Raw genomic sequence first — 17,169 nt, forward strand, 5'->3', positions numbered from 1 at the left:
TCTGGAAATTAGGTCTTTGAGGATGAAAACTCCCCCACAGCCCTCAGGGCAAGCGTTGTAATTTAAGGATTCTCCTAATCCTTCCCATTACTTCTTACGGAAGGGATGCTCGTATAAACTTTAGAGAGGGCTCATTTGACTGGAAATTGAAAGTTCTTGTTCACTTTTTAAGAGTCAAAAGAGATTGGAGGACAACTAGCCCCCCCCATCCCTCCTCCATGCAATAAATGCATCAAATAGGAAATTTTGAGATAGATGTTTTGTTAAAATAGTTCCAAGTTCTGATAACAAAAAACTCCGGTGTCGACATAGTAATTATATTCAGTTTAAAAATAGCACGTTGAATTGCTTTACAAGTTTGAACATTTTAAATATATATCAGTTACGGGATTACCAGTTAGCAATTTTTATTTCTCAATTTTTGAATAAGTGTTCACCGGAGCTATTTTTGGGAAATTCTTAAAGCTAATTCTTCTTATTACTGTTATGAGACTAGAAATGCGAATGACCTTGCATATGAGCTCCGGAATACTCAACTTCTGCCTTGTTTGGCGGGACCAGGGGTGTGGATATCCTTCCATGATGCTATTAGACAATCTGATAATGTAAGCCAGCTCAAAAGTAGATTGAAGCGTTACCTTTTGGGTGATATTTTGAATGATTAGACAGTTGATTGTGAAAAATGTTTGGTATGAAAAATGCTTGGACAAACAAAGGTCGCATTTTCGCGAATTTACCCAGTTCAGGAGTGGGGGTAAAGTTTAAACTTACCTTTCATTTGCATCAGAAATGAATTTTAGGTAAAATTTATGCAGTTCATATTATTGACATACAAATAAAGTGAACATGCAACTCGATGCCTTTTTTAATGCTCTTTCCAAATATAATAATCATTTTTGTTGGAAATGAATTTCACTCCCACCCCTAAATACACCAATTCAGGGTATATTCAGGGTATATATTTGCATATTAGGGGGGTTGGGGTAAGTTTTATTTCTAATGTAAATGACGGGTAAGTTCAAACCTTACCCCCACCCCCTTAATTGGTATATATTATATATATAACAATGAAAATATATACTGCTTTACTGAAAACTATATATGTCTTGAACAGTCTTGGAAAGTATAAAGAAAATCAAATTGAATATTTGATATATAATGATATTAATTATTGAAATATCCATCAGTTTAAGATTTTTTTTTTCACTGAAATTTTTATTTTCATTTTCAATGCTGTATAAAACTGGAAAAGCAAATATTTGTAGTATAATTCGTTTACAGTGAAGCGCCAATGACACAGTAGGCCTTAGGTTTTTACAGTTAAAGAAGGGGACAGTGTCCAAACTCTTTTTTGTAGTTAAAGTACATTTGTCTGGAACAATCTTCGAAAAAACTGATAAATTAAACTGTATATTTAATGTATAATGATATTAATTTCTTCCTCCGGCTTTTAACTATCGATGGATATGATTAAACTTAATGAGCATTATATATTTAGAATTAACGTAAACATTCAATTTTTTTTATATGCCTGTTGTTGTAAAAATTCTGTTTTTTTAGAATTTCAGTTACTTTTCAGTCGATTTGCTCCTTACTTACTGTTTGTTACAATGAAATTCTTTTTTTCTTTTTTTTTTTTCGTTGCAATGAACGTACAGAATTATTGTTTGTAGAATCAAGGAAATCAAACCCTGGAAACAAAATGTAGTAACCCCACTCTGCCTCTGAAGACATCACTATCCCTCGTTTTGAAAAATCCCTGTCTATGAAAACCTAGGACAGCCCTGTATTCCCTTGACACTGGGATTTTCTTATTTCAAAAGCAACAAATTTCATTTTTGAAGCATTTTTATTTTTTGATCTCTTTCGAAAACTATGTTTGAAGGACTAACTTTTTGAGTGTAACGGTTTGTTGTCAAGGCATTCACTAGCAAAGCGCCCCTCTTCGCCGTACTTATGATATTTTTCGTTAGCGCTGTGGCTCTTATCGCCTGTTTGACGACCAGCAGCCATTTGTACACGAACAAGTTGATAGACTGTCCTTCGATCAAGTTTTGTATTGCATCTTTAGGGTCTCCTTAGTCTTCTATTGCATAAAAGGTAAAACTTTAAGGACTTCTAGCCATCCAGACCTTTTTGATTACTATCTTTGAAAAACTTTCTGAGCGTAAAAATTGTCTATGAAGGCAATCACGAGCATATGGCTTACACCATAAACCATAAAGTACCAAAGACACCAAAAATCAAATCTGATCTTATAAACTGGTTAAGTGGAAAATTACTCAGCCGCATATGTCTTTAACCTAACAACTGTCGATGACCAGCCACAGAAAATCACAGGGGCAGTCGCATAAAAAAAAGAAATTCAAAAACCATGTTCACCAAATATTCTGTAATAATACCCGCAAAATGCGCATCACTTGCGCATGTATTACCGGTTGAGGCAGAACTTAGAATCTACAAAGTCTACAATGTCTCCAATAGTAAGTTTTGTGTGCAGCCATTCTTTCTATATGTCATACTTTTCCTTTGATTGCTCAATTTTCCAGGGAGAAAAGGGGTTTTTCGTAAGGGGGATTCTGTGGGGGGGGGGAGTTTCAGGGCATGAGGCCGAGAACGGTCATGGGGATTAACCATTGCAACACTTGCAAAATTGTTCATCAAACCGTACATCAAATAAAAGATGAATCGCCAAGTCTTCACGTGTGGCTACTAGTTCATCCCTTTTGGTATTTTCATTTTTAGTAAAAGCTGATTCGATAATTACTTTAATACAGGATAATAGAAGCAAATCTTTACGGCCAAATATGTAAGAGGTCCTGCACAGTGGGCATGATTTCCGTTTTCGTTCATTTTCAAGAACGCAAGTTTGGCAAAATACGTGTCGACATGGAAGTCTAACTGGCCAAACAAGTACCTCATAGCAAATGCTGCAAGAGAGTTCTGAATTCAAGAATTCCAGTTGTCTCTTCTTCAAAATTTCGGTTTTCTCTGTCTCTTGACGGATTCGAGATCTCAATAACGAATTTTTCTTTTGAAGCATTTTAATTTTTTCATCTCTTTCGAAAACTATGTTCGAAAAACGAACGAAAATATGTTTCTTTGAAAAACTTTCTGTGCGTAAAGGTTGCCGGGGAAGGCAATCCAGAGCATAGTGTCCATATTTGCCACACTCATAACATCTTTTGCCAGCAACTGCAGCTACTTGTTCTTCTTTTTTGGTTATTTCATTTTGAGTGTAAATCGATTCAGCAATATTTTCAACGCAGCTGACAAGAAGAGCATCTTCATAGTCATATATGTATATGGAACTGCAACAATCACATCTTAAATACATGTGCTTATATTGAAGGACGCAGGTTTGGCAGATTATAAGTTCATTGTCAAGGCAGTTACACAGCAGTCTAACTGGATTAACCAGATTTTTGCAGATTCTGCAAGATAGTTCCGAATTTAAGATATAAAGGCGTTTCTCCTTTGACGCTTTAATTTTCTCCATCTTTTGAAGGATTTGAGATTCTAATATTGAATTCTTGTCTTGAAGTATTTTAATTTTGTCATCTTTTTCTTGTAGCACATTTACGTCAAACATGGTCTTCATTGAATGCTTTTTAGATTATCACTGTACAAAATTCACTGAATTAATGATTTCCAGTGAAACAGAGGTATATAGTAAATATGACGTAATGTTATTATGTTAATACGATGACGCTATTTAAAATAGCTGAAGGCAGACTACAACCATAATGACATCATAATAGAAATAACACGGTAAAATTTCAGTCACATCATGCAATAATTATAGGAATGTACTAGTCATATATGGTGCTCATATATAGCGCTACCTAAATAAAATGCAAAGTGTCCTTTGAAAACACTTTGTATGGAAGAATTTATCTCTGAAACTAAAGAAGGGGCTCATTCTAACAGAATTTGAAATGTTTAGTACCCGTTTTTAAGTGTGCTTTTTAATGCATAAATACTTTGGGGGCTTAGAGAGTTCAGGAAGCCAGAATCTGTTTGAAAATTAATGTAAATTTGCCTATTGCCTATACTAACTTGTATAGGCAACCTAACTATAGTTTAGGCTTGAACTATTTAAAGCAAGGGCACCCGCAGAAAAATTTCCAGGGGGCAGATACCAGAATAGCGGAGATTGGAGGAGAAATAAATTTTGTAGTAAGAACAATACAAAAAAGTATATTGTTGATCAGTAAAATATCATTTTTAACCAGTTAGCCACTATGTCAAACTCGTTGACAAGCTATTGTAACTATAGAACCATTGAAAAAAAAGACAAATTTTGATAATGCCCTGTTCGGTATGTTCATTGCATTAAATGCTGTCGATTGAGCAGCTATAGATCAGGGTAAAAGCTTTTGCGAGAGTTCCAGGAAATATTGTACTGACCGGCTGCAATCTTGAGAAGGATTTCAAATCGTAGACTGGACTGTGACAATGTTTTGACAATATTTTTAGGCAGCCATTTGTTCAAAAACAGTCCAAAGATCAAATAAAAAGTCCCTTGGGGCTGGAAAAAACCCTCCGGAGTCTGGGACCAAAGGTTGTAATTTATGCATCGGGGGATATAAGGAAGTGGTGGTCGTGTGAACTTAAGAGGAGGCTCATTTGATTGGAAATTTAAAGCTCTAGTTCTCTTTTAAGAGTCGAAAGAGTTTAGAGGGCAATCAGCCCTCCTGCCAAGCCAATTCATTTTCTAAACACATCCAACCAAAATTTTGAGATAACTATTTTGCTCAGCATGGTAGAACGGTCCAGTACCTATGTCTCTAGAGATATTGGGAATATCAACCCTGTAAAGATTCAGTAAAACCTTACTGAAAAAAACTGACTGTGGATTTTCAGTTTAATATACATATACTGATATTTATTCCTTAAAGTTTTAACAATTTTTTTTTGATTAATGTAAAAAAAAAGAAAACACTTAAAACATATTTATCTTCCGCAAAAGGCGTATTATGTTCTGTTCTTCAGAAGGCATGGGGGTTATCAGCCCTACTCATGTTAGGTTTTGCTCGTTTTGAGTTTGACTTGGTCATTTATTGTAATTTCTGTTCATTTTGGGTTTCCTTTATTTGTATGATGGTGGTTTGTGAGAGTCTTACACTTAAAAGATTATTCGACTTTACTTTTTTGTTTTTTGGTTTAACGGAGCTCTTTAATTTTCTTTGAAAAACTTGTTTGGTGGAAAAAGTTTTTAAATCAATTTTAACAAAAAAAAACAAACTTGTAAAGCAATTCAACGTGCAATTTTTAAACTGAATATGATTACTGTGTCGACACCAGAGTTTTTTGTTATCAGAACTTTAAACTATTTTAACAAAATGTCTATCTCAAAATTTTTATCTGATGCATTTAGGGCGTGGAGGAGGGACAGGGGGGGCTAGTTGCCCTCCAATCTCTTTTGACTCTTAAAAAGTGAACAAGAACTTTCAATTTCCAATCAAATGAACCCTATCTAAAGTTTATACGAGCATCCTTTCCATAAGAAGTAATGGAAAGGATTAGGAGAAACCTTAAATTACAACCCTTGCCCTGAGGGCTGTGGGGGAGTTGTCATCCTCAAAGACCTAATTTCCAGAGCTTTGAAGTACGTTTAATAAAATGGCTGTCTGAAAATTTTGATTGGATGTGTTTGGGGAAAAGGTGGGCGTCAGAGGGGATTTAGTTGCCCTCAAATCACTTTCGACTATAAAAAAGGGTGCTAGCCCTTTGAATTTCCAATCGAATGAGCCTTTTTTTAAGTTTCTACGACACCTCTTTCTATAAAAACCTTATATGCCCCCAGGGTATAACTTAAAACCCTAGCCTTGAGGGTAGTGGGGGAATGTCCTATACAAAAACATATTTTATATCTGAAAATCAACTACGCTGAACAAAAAAGCTATTTTAAAATTTTGATTCGTTGTGTGTGGGGGACTGTTGGGCGTGGGGTGGCTAGTTGCCCTCCAATCACTTTCGACTATTAAAAAGGGCCCGCGCCCTTTGAATTTCAAATCAAATAACCTTTTTTGAAATTTCTACGACAACACCTTCTATAAAAACCTGATTTGCACCCAGGTCAAAACTTAAACCCCATGCGCTTAGGGTTTTTGTGGAGTGTCCTCCTCAAAAACATATTTTCTATCTGGACATCAACTACGCTGAACAAAATGGCTATCTGCCATTGACACTTATCTATCTATTTATCTAACATGCAGAATAATTTTACCAAACACACTTTGCATGCTGACCCGCTACACTGTAACCCTACCCCTTAATGTGTAAACCTATAGCTCAAATTTATTTCTAAAGTAATTAAGAAACTAATGAAGAAACCGGCGTGTTTTCGAATTTTACACAGTGTAAACTTGGTTGAGTGGCGCATAATACACAAGTACCAAAATTCCTTCCCCCAACACATATTAAAAAAATTAAAAACTCAAATAAAATTCTCAAATTTGGAAAGCCTTTTTTTCCACGGGGGGGGGGGGTATTTCCAGCAGGGGGTATTTTCTGGGGGAGATTTTTTGCAGAAGGGGGATGAATTTTCCAAGAAGGTAATTGCCGAAAAGGGAGGGGGTAAACGCCGGCCACCAAACTGATCATGATACCTTTAGACTGATCATATTTCAAACAGTGAGTGGTACAAAAATGTGGTTCTACACCGGTATAGAAAAACGAAAAGTTTTACTGTCAGAGGCACCGCTCGAGCGTTGCCTATAGTAAAGGCCATGCTGCTCCAAGGGTGTATGATTTTTTTTCCCCAGAGGCACTTCATATGGAAGAGGTGGTCGTAGAAACTTTAGAGATGGCTCATTCGATGGGAAATCAAGAGCTCTAGTGCCCATTTAATAGTCGAAAATGATTGGAGGGCAACTAGCCCCCCCCCTCCCAACACCCCGCATTTCCCCAAACACATCCAATCAAAATTTTGAGATAGCCATTTTGTTCAGGGTAGTTGATTTCCAAATACAAAATCTGTGTTTGAGGAGGAAACTCCACCACGACCCTCAGGGCCAGGGTTTTAATTTATGCCCTGAGAGCATATAAGGTTTTTATGGAAAGCATTGTCGTAGAAACTTCAAAACAGGCTCATTCGATTGCACATTCAAAGGGCTAGTGCCCTTTTTAATAGTTGAAAGTGAGTTATGGGCAAATAACCCCCCCCCCCACCCCCCTCCTTTCCCCACACCCCTCCACTCCAAATTTCCAGATAGCCATTTTGGTCAGTGTAGTTGATTTCCAGATAGAAAATATGTTTTTGAGGAGGACACTCCCTCACAACCTTCAAGGCAAGGGTTTTAATTTATGCCCTGGGTGCATATAAGGTTATTATGGAAAGCATTGTCGTAGTATTGCATTGAAAGCATTGTCGTAGAAAGCATCGTTTCTTTTAGAATCCGTTGTTGTATAAACTTCAAAAAAGGCTAATTAGATTAGAACTTCAAATGGCTCGTGTCCTTTTTAATATTTTAACGTGTTTGGTGGAACACTAGCCCCCCCCCCCACAGCCCATCTTTCTCCCGAACAGTCAAAATTTTCAGATAGCCATTTTGTTTAGCGTAGTTGATTTCCTGATAGAAAATTTGTCTTTGAGGAGAACACTCCCCAAAAATCCTGAGGGCCTGGGTGTTAAGTTTTGCACTGGGGGCATATAAGTTTTTTATAGAAGGTGGTGTCGTAGAAATTTAAAAAAAGGTTATTTGATTTGAAATTTAAAAGGCTCGGGCTATTTTTAATAGTCTAAAGTGATTGTAGGGCAACTAGCCCCCCCCCACGCCCCTCCGTCCCCCAAACCCATCCAATCAAAATTTTAAAATAGCTTTTTTGTTCAGAGTAGTTGATTTTCAGATATAAAATATGTTTTTGTGGAGGACATTCCCCCACTACCCTCAAGGCAAGGGTTTTAAGTTTTACCCTGGGGGCATATAAGGTTTTTATAGACAGAGGTGTCGTAGAAACTTAAAAAAAGGCTCATTCGATTGGAAATTCAAAGGGCTAGCACCCTTTTTTATAGTCGAAAGTGATTTGAGGGCAACTAAATCCCCTCTGACGCCCACCTTTTCCCCAAACACATCCAATCAAAATTTTCAGACATCCATTTTATTAAACGTACTTCAAAGCTCTGGAAATTAGGTCTTTGAGGATGACAACGCCCCCACCGCCCTCTGGGAATTTCAAATTTTTTACTGGATTTGTTGGGTAAAATGTTGCGGGTGGAGGGGGGCTAGCGGCTCTTCAATAAATTTTTAATATAAAACACGGCACTATCCATTTGAATTTCCACTCAAATGAGCATTTTTTTAAGCTTCTACGACTACGCTTTCCATAAAAACCTTATATGCCCCCAGGGCATAAATTAAAACCCTTGCACTGAGGGTTGTGGGGGCGTGTCCTCCTCAAAAAGATATTTTCTATCAGAAAATCAGCTACACTGAACAAAATGGCTATCTTAAAATTTTGACTGGATGTGTTTGGGGAAATGATAGGCGTGGGAGGAGGGGCTAGTTGCCCTCCAATCACTTTCGACATTAAAAAGGGCACTAGCCCTTTGAATTTCCAATTGAATAAGCCTGTTTTGAAGGTTCTACGACAACGCCTTCTATAAAAACCTTATATGCCCCCAGGGCATAGCTTAAAACCCTGAAATGTTGTAAAATGGGATCGATTCTCAAAAAAAATACATCAAAATTCCCCAATTAAAGTTACCCCAGTAAAGTAACATCACCCAAGAATGTGAATCCGAAAATTCAAGTAACCTACAGATCAAACAAATATCAAGCGTTCAATTTGAAATACTGAAATAAACGTAGTTAATTAAACAAAAATCTTTCCCACAGAAAATTTAATAAGTAAATCCAACTCCCCGTCTCCAAAGGATCCAATAAATATTATCTTGACCAAATCTTATACGACAGGTGACTAACAAAGTAGTTCGAATACTAAGCGCTCGAAAATACCAAACTGTCAAGAGGGTAAGATTTACAATACAAAAAAGAAGTCACTTGAGATGCAAAATATATTTGCTTAAGATAATTGCATTGTTCTGGATACTAAGTTTAAAACTGGGTATCTTAATGCAATTAAATTGTATTATCCTTTACAAATTTTCAAAAAAATAAAATATATGTCTTATGAAATTTAAGCGACACCCTGCTGGGAAAATTTTATAATAAATAACTTGGTTCGTTCAAAAAAATTCAAAAGTTATTTCTTAAATGTCATAAATAACGCGACCCCCAGCTATCAAAATATTGCAGTGTAGGATTTATAGTTATTAGAAAAATTCCAGAGTGGTACCTTAAAAGTCATAAACTTTAATTAAACCCAAGTAGCCCATTGGTCCAAGCCCGTCCAATAGCAATGTAGGACACATAGTGCAGCCAATAGGGACTGAAAAAATATACTTTTAGCAACGCCTAAACGTAACCTCCGGCAAAATCGCAGAGGATAGATAGTTAGGACTTATCAAATTTGAGGGAGTCTTCTAGGAGTTTTTGATCAGTCTTTTATCAGTCTTATACCAACGTTTTTCAGTTAAACATGATTGTGTTGTAATGAACTTTTGAAGAAACATTTCACCAGTGTACAAACTTTGAGTTATTTCGACTCAGTACAATTTGTTATTAGAGACCTGTGTTGCTAATTTGTTGATACAACCAAGAACTCTGCGACTATTATGTAAGTAACAATAAATGCATTATTATTTTATTTTATTCTCTTGTGTTAATATTTCTCAAGCTCGTTAGTCCTTGTGGCTCCATTCGCTCCCAAGGGACACTGCACCTGTACAGTATGATTTCAACTCAGCATGGCCGATAATACAAGCTCCCCAATTGAACTATTAATGCGAGCTCCCAATTCTAGAAGTTCCGCCTCCACTCAGGTAAGCCACTCGCGGACCGCCAGCCAAGAGTTTAACTAAATTTCCCATTAAGTTAATTAATTGGAAAATCCCTATTGGGAAACCTCAAAAGAAGCTATAAGAATTAATCGTTTTGAAACCTCCCCATTAGTCTAAACTTTTCATTATTTAAAAACACCCCAGTAAGACGCGGCACTTACAATGTTAACAAAAAACCCCCCATTAGAATTGGCGCGGCCTGTTTAAAGGAGCAAAAACACAAGGACAACATTGAAAAAAAGGGGAAAATCGTTGAGAAATATTACCCACGAGGAAATATTTTTTTTCTCTTTGCATGCTTTGAAGTGTAATATTGTTTACATATTTTTCAAATGCATGCTGACCCGCTACACTGTAACCCTACCCCTTAATGTGGTGTGCTAGTATTTTCCAAAATTGATTTAAAATCTTCTTCTTCTTCATATTTTAATGGTGTCAATGTTGTTGATGATGCATGTTCATTTAATTTTTTTTCAAGAATTTGTCTATTGCCAATAAGACTTTTGGAGAAGTTTAATGTATTTAGAAAGTTGTATAGATGAGTGTCAAATGATAATAGTCCTTTACGATTTGTAACCATGTCATTCATTAAATCAAGTAGATTATAGCTCTTGCCTTGAATTATAATCCTTTCCCCATTGCTCTCAACTTGAATTTGATCACTTTCCAAGAGATAGATTAGGAGTCGTTTACTTTGTTCACGATATGAGAGGGGCAATATATTTCAAATTTTCAAAACAAACTAATAAAATTATATCTTTGTCAATGGGAGTCCAGCAGCAGCAGCAGATTCTTGAGAAGATTATTATTGCTTGGGATCAGCAGCAGCAGTGGGATGTGACTGATAGGACTTGTGTTTGTCCTTTCTAAAAAGCTTATCTTGAAGTAAAAGCAGGTTTTTATCATCCTCAATAGTTTCATTGTCAAGAAATTTACACAGATTGTCCTCAAAGTGTTCCACGGGTGAGAGAGCGAGTTCTATTTGAGTCAAGTTATAGGGTTTTGCCATTCTCACTAGAGAAAACTGTTTACAAGTCCTGCAATTATTGGCAGTAAAAGTGTGAAAAAGCTACCGCCTGCCTGAAGAAGTCGTTTCCTTTTAAAATTATTTCCTTTATTTTTAGAGGCCAATTTAAGTACAATGGAACGATGTTTCTTTGCCTGTTTCTTAACTACTTATGGCAGTTTAAGATTACCCTCGGTCAAATTTAAAAAAAGTTCAGATATTAGATTAATGAAATCATTGTCAATATCATATTTGAGTATTGCCTTCCTAAGCTGAGGTTTTGAAGTGCTTAGAACTGAAAACAAATGTCTATTTTCATGTAGTCTCTTCAGTGTCATGATAGCGACTAAGAAGTCTTTCTAGTGTTCATAAGGAGATATACTGTAATGTCACTGTTGAAAATATATGTGACTACGCGCAGATCCTTGGGTTTATTTTGATTAAGATCCAATAGGATATACCCGTGGGGTTTATTAGTTGCCTGAGTGTTTGCTGAAAGCAGAAATTTAGGGGCAGCTGGACAGATTTGTTTATTGAGTGTTATTAGTGAGCGAGAATCACGAACAACTTTGTAGATGATATAGTAGGTGCAGTTCAAAGCAAGTATTCGCATACATTTGCTCTGATGAACGAGATTGTGTAGAACCAGAGTAACGGAAATCTGTTCATTATGAGAGCGAACAGTGAACAATTGCAGTAATTGCGGGGACCATTGTTCAATAGATTCAGCCAGATCGTCAATGATCAGCCAAGAGTTTGGTTCAATTATTTTGAAAACATCAAGTCCCTGTATAAACTGTATCTGCACCGATCCCATGGCAGCAATTGCTTTTATTTTGTCGTATGACTCCTGCCAAATACTATAGCAATAGTATATTTTTTTCGGCTTTTCCGCAAACATTTTATCGCAATTTTTAATTATTTTCGTTAAGAGTGTTGTTTTGCCCGACATTGAGGGCCCACACAGAAACGATCTGAATGGTGTTTTAAATTGATACATGTTCTCTTCAACAGATCACCTGGACAACTAACTGTAGATCCTAAGTGTCTAATGACTAAATAATATCTCTACTACTAGTCTTTTCTTCAGGAATAAGAAGACGAATAAAGAATCATATTTTCTTTTATTATATACATAAAAAAGTAACAATACTTAAAAAAGCACATTAAACATGAAAAAATACACTTTTTTTTTAATTTATTTATAATTAAAAATACAACATTTACATGGGCACACAGAGAGAAAAAACACTTGAATACTTTTTGTTTATTTATAGAGAAAAAAATACAGCATTAAATTAGAGAACACTTGAAAAAAAATATCACTTTTTTTAATGAAACATTTACAAAAAAAAAATCTGCTCTAGGTCAAAAAGGATAACTTTGATATTGTGGCGGTGCGCCCCCCGCTGGCGGCGGCCACCTCCCCCCCCCCGGGCCGCGAGCCCCCCCCCCCTCCGGGCCGCGAGGCCCCCCTCCAAAGGTCTTAGGAAATAATTTACAGGACTTTATTTAAACCGAGACTTTCCCTATGGGTAACACATTCGGCCTGGTCGGAAGTTAAATAGTGTCCAAGGGGGAGGGTAGTCACACCATCTTGACAAACATAGACCTTGTCGGAAATGGTACTCATGGCAATTTTTTCTATATTTACAGTAAAGTTCTTGTATTTGAGAGAACGAATTGCCAGCAATTTGGCTCGTGGAATTGTATTTTGAACAATACAATTCCTATAAATGTCCATGTCGAAATTCTTATCCACATAGCGGGTGGGTACTCCTTTGCAACGTTTCTTGATTTCCTCGTCGTGTGTCTGTATAAAGTACACCTTTGGACCTACGAACATACCACGGGAAATCAAGTCACTTCCTGTTTCTGATTTAATAAATAAAAGCTGATTGGGTGCCCGATGTTTTACTAGCTCTGGGTAAAGACCACCCCAATTGGTGTAGTCCATTCGTGAGCTGATAATTTCACCGTGCGCCAAATCATCAATTAGATTTAGAGTTTTTACTTTTAACAGTAGAGAATCCGTGTCACCGTAGCAGACCTCTACTTGCCCCTTTTCCGGCCACTGTACCCTAGCCACATTGTAGTAGAATTCCAACATGAGCTTTTTTGAGATCTCCAAGATAGCACTGCCTGCAGCAATATTTTTATTCAAGACAATGCGTCTTTTTTTCCTATTCAAAAGTACCATGTCCGGGCCAATGATTGTGAAGGAAGTGTAATTTGGATCGGCAATAATTCGAGCACATTGTTCGGGATCGGTCACAAAGTCTCAACGATTCCTATTACGAACACTCTCACACATTTTGCCGAAAGCTGAATTCAAAATGAGTTTATAAATTTCTTTTTCAGCCTTCGTCTGTGCTTCAGAACGTTTGTTGACAAAAGTGTCAACAAACGTTTTTAAATACGGTTTTTGACTAAACTCGAGTGCTCTGTGAACCTTTGTGACTTTGAAACCGTTGTTGCACATCCATTTTAAAGCTACATGATGTACAACTATGTTTTTTATTTCGGCAGAAGGTCAGCAATAAGTTTTTGTTTTGAAGGTGTCCAATGCAATCTGTCCACCTCGACTAAACGCCTATTGCGAGGACTCAAAGAGTTCTTAGTCACAGGTATATTGATGCATTGGAAAACAAAATCCTTTACTGAATCATGAAGCTCGACTGGTATCTCTCCATGAATTTCAAAAAACCATCCAACCGAGCCATTCTCCTCAACACTGTCAATGTTGGGAAATGGGGAGCTTGAGGGTCATTGAGCCATTTATAGTCGCCGCAAGGTAGTGCATAATGGGACATGGCCGAGGGGTAGAGAGAATTCATATCGAGGAAAACTGCATCCGATTTTGTCCCCGTCTTCTCTCCTGTTGGATCAGTTTCGAAGATACGATCCCCATGAAAGACGAAACCCCCCCTCATTGATCTTTCAATGAAAAGGTGCTGATCAATGTTCGTGATTAGCCCAATTTTTTCCCCACTAATTTTTAGGATAAGGTCCATCACTAGATGAGGCGAAGAAAAATAATAGTCCTAAATGAAGATTAAATTACTCAAAGATTTTATCCGTATTTTTACACATAATGTCTAACAGAGTTAACACGTCACTCGACAAATACAGCTTGCAGTAGTAAAACCCATTTTTACACCCTCCTTCTGCCCAAACGTTTGTAGCAATACTGTATTCCTCGGGAGTGCAACTAGGATCGGGTAGGCTGTCGTAAAAAAATTAAATTGGATGATTAGTCTCTATTCTCGGTAAATTTCGACAAAGAGAAATAAAATTCTTAAGTATGAATACCCTGGACCATTAACAAATCATACAAATCATTTGGAAATTCCTGCTTGAGAAGAGGTAAAACATTGCAACCGTTCTCGTTTTTCTGCTCTTGAATTAATTAACTCAATGATTTAGGGAAAAAACTGTATTAATCTAAAAAGCGAATTTTATTCGTATACTCAACGTCGGCTTCAACAAATTTCCACATAAATTCCAAAACAAGCAACTTTTCCGATGATTTAGGTATGATTTTGTAGGTAAAGCTGTCTATCACCCATGCATCACCCACTGTTCCATTTCTTTGAGTATGCGCCAATGCAGGTAGCACTTAATTTAGATCGTAGTTAGTATTATACATAAAAACATGTAGAAAAAGTTGCTGTTAGATATTCAAATTACACGACCTTTGAGCACGCCCACTAAAGTTACTTTTCCCTTTAGACTTGGAATCAATAAGGCGGTCATGATCCTCGAATACATCTTCTGGGGTAAGAGTATTCTTACATACCCAGCAAATCGTCCCCTTTTCCAACGCCAGTTGCTCTTTATCTGACAATGTCATTGGGTAATTGGTGTGACGTAATCGTGAAATTGCCCTGTTTGCTGTTTTTATTAAAGAAACCAATAGCTTTTCCATGCTGCCCTCCTCATCCATAGCCAAGAAAAACTCTTCCAATTGCATTTTATTGTTGGAATAATGACGGGCATGCGCATAAGAACACGCAACTAGTTTGTGTTCCTTGACTATATTTGGCCTTGATGGGTCCGATACCTCAGCCAGTCTTGTTTCACAATCCAAACACACTTTATCAACTTGTAGCAGAGAATTTTGGAAATTTTAAATTGTAAAATATCTTTGCCTTCTATTAACATTTCTCGTCTTTGAGTCACGTGAGTTTTTCTAGTGCCCATAGCGGTTGAGCCCTACTGCTCATATCGAACCGGAGAAATACATAATAGGCAATTGAAACGTTTCCCTGTCTCTTAACGTTGGGATTGGAGTCAACCAGGTAAATCAGCGGGAAAAAAATGGCCATAGGAATTTGTATCTTTGGGAGGTTTTTAAATAATCCATACACAATTTTTAACATTTTCCACCATCGGTGTCCTCACTGAATACAAAACCCCTTTTTTATTTGGTTTTTTCCCCCCATCTACAAAGTCAGTGTCATACTGGAGAACAACCACCCCCACCCCAAGAGTTTAATTTTGTTTTTAAAAAATTCGTATTTATTTAAATGAACCTGGATACATTACCTCTAAACAGTCAAAATTTACTTTAGGGAAATTTTTTCCGCCATTACGTGCAAGTCCGTGAAACCTTGAACCCTTCCTGTAGCCGATGAATCTGGGTGGCAATTTATTCTTCGATTACCCCGGCCTCCTCTTAAAATAAAGTTCTTTTTTAAGCTACTGAGATTCAGATCAATGCATTAAATTTATAAAATTTTGGAATCACTACTCCACTCATGACAAGTGTCAAAAATTGATATTAGTTTATTGGAACAGTTGGAAAAATTGTCCTCGAATTCGTGTAGACCTGGGTAAAAAGTCTGGTTGCCAGTTGAAAAATGAAAATAAAAAATATCCCCAGATGTTCCCTTTTGTAAATAAACGTTTTGATTTACCAATGCTTTAATCCCTCCTTGACATCCCCATTTCTGAATCTGAATCTCAATTTTTGCTCGAATTCCATCGATATAGCTATGGAGAACTTTCACAGGGTCAGTTAAAATAATGCCCACGTTTTCCTCGGGAGGGTTAAAATCTACCCTATATGTTTGCAAATGGCTTAGAGCAGACTCTAACAAATAAAATTCACGCAATTCCGGGGACATAGCACTATTTTCATGTCCTGTACCTATTTGTACAGGATCTAATTCACTATTAGTAAAGTTGTCGTTAAAAGTATCCTCGGAAAAATTAGGCCCAACAATTTGCATAAGACTCTCCATTTCTTCAGCTGTAAATTGAAAATCCAGGGGGATATCAAACAACATACCTTCACTAACATCCGGCAAGAGGGGACAATTACCCATGATACTTTGAAGTCTCGGACCAGGGAAGGCAGAAGTTTTCACAGCTTCCCCCTGAAACTAGAAAATGAATGGATTAAGTTTTTTTTTGACGAAAGTTTTATCACAATTATAACACACTTTTCTTTTTTTTCTTAATTTGATTCGCATTTATCAAACAAATGCATAATAAGTTACAAATTTTTGCTTATAGCATTATTTACAAAACAATGCATAATAAATTACAAATTTTGTTAATAACACACATATACACTCTCACATGCATGCACACACACACACACACACACACACACACATACACACACACACACACACACACACACACACACACACACACACACACACACACACACACACACACACACACACACACACACACACACACACACACACACACACACACACACACACACACACACACACACACACACACACACACACACACACACACACACACACACACACACACACACACACACACACACACACACACACACACACACACACACACACACACACACACACACACACACACACACACACACACACACACACACACACACACACACACACACACACACACACACACACACACACACACACACACACACACACACACACACACACACACACACACACACACACACACACACACACACACACACACACACACACACACACACACACACACACACACACACACACACACACACACACACACACACACACACACACACACACACACACACACACACACACACACACACACACACACACACACACACACACACACACACACACACACACACACACACACACACACACACACACACACACACACACACACACACACACACACACACACACACACACACACACACACACACACACACACACACACACACACACACACACACACACACACACAC

This window comes from Artemia sp. Qi Xiang Cuo, chromosome 10, assembly GCF_049724085.1.
Source record: "Artemia sp. Qi Xiang Cuo chromosome 10, ASM4972408v1, whole genome shotgun sequence".
NCBI lineage: Eukaryota > Metazoa > Arthropoda > Branchiopoda > Anostraca > Artemiidae > Artemia > Artemia sp. Qi Xiang Cuo.